Below are 6,000 nucleotides of genomic sequence, written 5' to 3'. Positions count from 1 at the left end.
AAATCATACAATATTTGTCTATCTTTGCCTGATTTTTTTCACTTAGTGATACCTCTTGGGTCATCCATGTTGTCACAAATGGCAAGATTTTGTTCTTTTATGGCTGAATAATATTCCATTGTATATATACACATCTTCTTTATAGATTCGTCTACCAATGGACACTTAGATTGCTTCCATATTGCCGCGACAATGGCGTTGATTCAGGAGAAGGATGATGCACAGACAGGTTAGCTTGAGAAAGAGAGCATGGGTGCAGGGGACGACCGCCAGGCGTGCCACTGCCAAGAGTGCGATCGCCCCGAACAGCTGCAACCTCGCATATTTATTGGCAATAAACAATCAAAGACAATCAAGGGAATAATCCATATTACATCCTAGTGAAAGTGGTACATCACGGGGAAGGTCACGGGATTAGATGATGTAACGTTCAGCAAGTGAGGCCTATCTTAAACATGTTTCTATGGACCCTGTGGNTTTTCAGATTCCACACACAAATGAAATCATACAATATTTGTCTATCTTTGCCTGATTTTTTTCACTTAGTGATACCTCTTGGGTCATCCATGTTGTCACAAATGGCAAGATTTTGTTCTTTTATGGCTGAATAATATTCCATTGTATATATACACATCTTCTTTATAGATTCGTCTACCAATGGACACTTAGATTGCTTCCATATTGCCGCGACAATGGCGTTGATTCAGGAGAAGGATGATGCACAGACAGGTTAGCTTGAGAAAGAGAGCATGGGTGCAGGGGACGACCGCCAGGCGTGCCACTGCCAAGAGTGCGATCGCCCCGAACAGCTGCAACCTCGCATATTTATTGGCAATAAACAATCAAAGACAATCAAGGGAATAATCCATATTACCATCCTAGTGAATAGTAGTACATCACGGGGAAGGTCACGGGATTAGATGATGTAACGTTCAGCAAGTGAGGCCTATCTTAAGCATGTTTCTATGGACCCTGTGTGCTATTGTCAAGAGCAATCAAGTTTCGGTTGGGGCAGCATTCTGCCCTGAGTGAGCTGGGCATTCCCAGCTGCTGTGTAAGCCGGACGTTCCTGGCCGCTGTGCTCTGACATTTACGTTAAAGCCCACAAGGTCACAAACATGTTTTCCTATTATATCCTTAGCATAAGCTCTCGGCCAGGGGCTGCTGCAACATATATTGGTTTTGTAAATAATGCTGCATGGAAGACAGGGGTACATTTGTCTCTTATCTCTTCAAATTGGTGTTTTGTTCTCATCAGGTAAACACCCAGAAGTAGAATAGCCGAATCATATGGTAGTTCTATTTTTCAGTTTTTCAGGAAACTCCATACTGTTTTCCATCGTGAATATACCAATTTACATTCTGACCAATAGTATGTAAGAGTTCTCTTTTCTCTACATCCTCACCAACACTTGCCATTTTTTGTCTTTTTGATAATAGCCAGTCTGACAGGTATGAGAAGATATTTGCAAGTCATACATTTGGTTAGGGATTAATATCCAAAATATATAAAGTACTTACACAACTTATATAAAAAAGAAAAAAAACACAAGCAATCCAATTAAAAAACAGGCAGATGACTTGAATAAACCCTTTTCCAAAGAATACATACAAATAGCCAACAGACAAATGAAAAGATGCTCAAAATCACTCATCATCAGGAAAATGTAGATCAAAACTACAATGAGATATTACCTCATACAAGTCATGTTTCATTTTACAATAGAGTGTGAAAGTATTTTCCAAAGTGACTTAACATACTTGGAAATGTAAATCTTTCATCTTAGCTATTCTGATGAATTGTAGCAGTAATACATTATGGACTGATTTCTATTCTTGGAATAAACTACATTTGGTCATGGTGTATTATTATTTCTTATGTTGCTGGATTGTATTTCTTAACTTTAAAAAATTATTTTAAAATACATGTTCATGAGGGATACTGTAATAAAGTTTTGTTTGTTTCTTATCTTTGTTGTCATGTATTTGCCTGTTTTTTTTTTTCTTTTCTTTGATTTTGGATTCAGAGAAATGCTGACCTAATAAAATGAGTGGAATTTTTCTTCGTCCTCCATTTTAGTATGAAATTATTTTTTAAAATATTTTTTTTAAAACCCTGGTAGAATTCACAACTGAAATAGACTCAATTCTGAATTTTTCTTTGGGTGCTTTAAAAAAAACAACAACAACTTCAAATATAATTGCTTCAATGCATATAAGTCTATTCAGGTGATCTATTTCTTCATAGTGAGAAAGATCTGAAGTTAGATTGTTTTACAGAAATTCTCCATTTGATATATGTTTGTTAAATTTTCCAACATAAACTTATTAATATGTCTTTATTATTATTGTAGTATTTGTAAGACTGGTATTGATGTCTCCTCTTTCTTTCCTAGTATTGGTGATTTGTGTCTTTTTTTCTTGGTCAGTTCGATTTGGTTAGGGTTTATAAATTGCACCGATATTTTTGAAGAGACAACTTTTGAGCCATTGATTCTCTTTATTGTTTCTACTTTAATTGATTTCCGTTTTTATCCTTATAATCCCCTTAAATATAGTTCCTTTGGTTTTAATTTCGCTTCATTTTTTGTAGTTCTTTAAGGTAGAAATATAGATCACTGTTTGTATTCCTTACATTTTTCCTAAAAAAAAGCTTTAAAGCTATAAATTTCTCTCTAGTCACTACTTTAGATTATTACATAAAAATATTATATTTTGATTTTAGTTACATATACCTTTAAATTTATTTCTAATGTTGCCAAGCATAAAATTTCTTAATGAATTTCCTACCTGATCTTAATTTTTGGAAGGTGGGTGTTCTATAAATATCAATTAAGTTGAGTTGGTGGATATTGTCTTTTAAGTCTACTTCTCCTAATTGATTTTCATTGTACTTAAAATTAAGAAAATTTTAAATAATTGTAAATATAATTTAGCCATATCTTAAATTACCTTATTAATTTAAATTTGTTTAATTGTAATACCAATTACTTAGAAGTAAATATTGAAATCCCCAAATATAATTGGTAATTTGCTTCTTTCCAGTTTTTGTTTGGTCAGCACATATTCCATGTGTTTGGAAATGGTCTATAATTGGGTGCATATACATTTGGATTATATATTTTTCATAAATTGCTTGTTCTATCATTTAAATTTTTTTTTTCCCCGGTAATATTTATTCTCCTGAAGTCTCATTTATAGTATTAAAATATTGGCTTAGGGGCGCCTGGGTGACGCAGTCGTTAAGCGTTAAGCGTCTGCCTTCAGCTCAGGGCGTGATCCTGGTGCTCTGGGATCGAGCCCCACATCAGGCTCCTCCGCTATGAGCCTGCTTCTTCCTCTCCCACTCCCCCTGCTTGTGTTCCCTCTTTTACTGGCTGTCTCTCTCTCTCTGTCAAATAAATAAATAAAATCTTTAAAAAAAATATTGACTTAAGCTTTCTTACAATTAGGTGTTTTATAGTATAACTTTTTGCAATCTTTTGCTTTAAAGGTATGGTAGGCTATATAGTGGTCCTGAGAAGATGTCCATGTCCTATTATCTGGAACCTGTGAATATGATACTTTACATTGTGATCGTGCAGATTTGATTAATTAAGGGTCCTGAATTTCAGAGATTATCCTGGGTTATTCACATGGGTCCAATGTAATCACAAGACTTCTTATAAGAGGGGCACGGGACGTCAATTTCAGAAAAAGAGATTTGAAGTTGAAACCAGATACTGGAGTAACATGCTTTGTATAAAGAATGAGCAATAAACAAGAAATGCAGGTAGACTCTAGAACCTGGGAAAGGTAAGGGTAGAAACACATTTAAGTAAAAACTCAAAATAAGGTTTGTAAAGCAAAATAAATGGTAGAGTTTGATGGTATTACTATCAAGTATTTTTATTCAATAGTTTGGTGTTGTTAAAATTAAGCCCTTTCATTCAGTGAAATTAACATATTAAAAACAACTTTAGAAAATGATTAACATTTCTAAATCTGAGGAAGAAATAGCATCTGAAAATATAAAGATCTCCTACAAATTAAAAAAAAAAAGGCAGAACCATCAGTGAAAAACAAAATCAACAGAGGTTGAAAACTGCAGCTAGGGGGAAAAAAAAAAGGTTAAGGATTGTGGTGGTTAATTTTATGTATCAACTTCATTGGCACTGGGGTGCCTAGATTACAGATTTTTTTCCTGGGTGTGTCTCTGAGGATATTTCTCATGAGATTAGCATTTTAACTGGTGGACTCAGTAAAGTAGGCTGCCTTTCTGAATAGAAAAAAAGGTGGAGGAAAGAGGAATTCATCACTTTTTGCATCCTGCCTGCCTGCTTGACTTGGGACATCTCTTCTTTGTTGGTCCTCAGACTAGGATTTACACCATTGGCTCCCCTGGTTCTCCCTTGATTTGGATTGAATTACACTATTGGCTTTCCTGGGTCTCTAGCTTACAGAGGGCTTGTGGAACGTGGGATTTAACACTCTTCATAATCATGTGAGCCAGTTTTTCATAATAAATATATATCCAACAAATTACTGATTCTCCTTCTCTGGAGAACCCTGACTAATACAAGCAGCATATGAAGAGGAGAGTGTAATTAATTAGCAGATGTGTTAAACTTAAAATAGCAAAAAGTATTATGCCTATTAAGCTCATAAAATTTAGAAACAGTATAGTCAACAGGTGATGTGGACAATAGGGAAACTTCTGCAGTTTAGAATTATATATTGGTGTTGTCATTCTGGTGAGCAGTCTGGTACTAGTCAAATTAAGTATTCTATGTCTGCATATGTATTCCGAAGAATTTCTCACAAGGGTCTGTAAGCATGTATGTACAAGATGTATACAGTTTGGCTCTTCTGTGTGGACAGGGGATTTTGAGTACAACATATGTTGGACACATATCATGAGATCTTAGTCAATGATCAGAATACTGGACAAGATGCACACATTGAAGAACAGATAGATCTCACAAGCATAAGCTGATGTGTTAAATAAAGTAAGATACAGAATAAGGATACTTATTTAAATTAAAGGAATACTTATTTAAATTAAAATACATTCATACCTAATAATAATATATGTGTAGTGTGATATATACAAAAATGAAAATATACTAAGTACTGAGAATAAAATTGTCTTTGAGATGCTATATGGAAGTTGGGAATGTGAATCAAATAGTATTAGAAAAACATTACAGCATCTTCCTTCTATGTGACATAGTTCTAACCAATGGTGAAAGGTACTGGGAAAGCTTCTTAAAAGGAAGCATAGCAAACTCTTATTGTATTTTCTGTTGTTCGACATTCACATCACTGGAGTGCAGATGAAATGCCTGAAGTTTTAGAGTGATTTTTAAAATTTTTTTGTTCATGAGAGAATAATAAAAAGAATTGTAAAGACATTTGATATTTTTATGAAACTGAATTAAAATAAACACTGTCAACTTCCAGAAATTTTGCAGCTTGTTAATTGTAGTAAACATAGTCCTTTCTGAAACTGCAGTAAACTAGGGCAGATTGAGATGCTTCTCTTAAAGGCTACCCCAGAATCAGCATATACGAAGAACTGCAATTACTGAACTCTGCTCTTTCATTACACTAAAATTAAAGTTCAACAGTGGAAAGATCATGAGTTTTGAAGACACAAACTATGAGTTCAGATCTCATCCTTCTCAATTGCTGTCTGTGGAACCCTAAGAGAATCACGTAAACTGCCCCTGCTTCAGTGTCTTCATCCATATATAAGAAAAATATTACATCCTTATAGTTCTGAAATTTAATAGAGATAATGCACTTAAGATGCTTGGCATTTATTTATTAAAATTACTTTCTTTCCTATTGAACAAATATCTTCCATTGCATCAAGGGAACAATTCAGAAAGAGCAAGAAAATTGCCTCTGCATCAGGAAGGAGGCCTCAGGTTAGTTATCTAAGGTAGCATTCAGGCTGACAGTGATGCAATGACCCTTTTCAAATCATGCTGTAGAAGTTAAACCACCATATGTCAT

General features: G+C 34.5%; 1 pseudogene; it reads left to right on the top strand.

Annotated features, from left to right (window-relative positions):
• Positions 1-692: 692 nt before the first annotated feature.
• Positions 693-6,000, top strand: part of LOC100470684 — a 67,058-nt pseudogene continuing 61,750 nt past the window's right edge.

Source organism: Ailuropoda melanoleuca, chromosome 4, assembly GCF_002007445.2.
Source record: "Ailuropoda melanoleuca isolate Jingjing chromosome 4, ASM200744v2, whole genome shotgun sequence".
In the NCBI taxonomy this organism is placed as follows: Eukaryota; Metazoa; Chordata; class Mammalia; order Carnivora; family Ursidae; genus Ailuropoda; species Ailuropoda melanoleuca.
The sequence above is the reverse complement of the archived record's forward strand: the minus strand, read 5'-3'. Positions and strand labels throughout refer to the sequence as shown.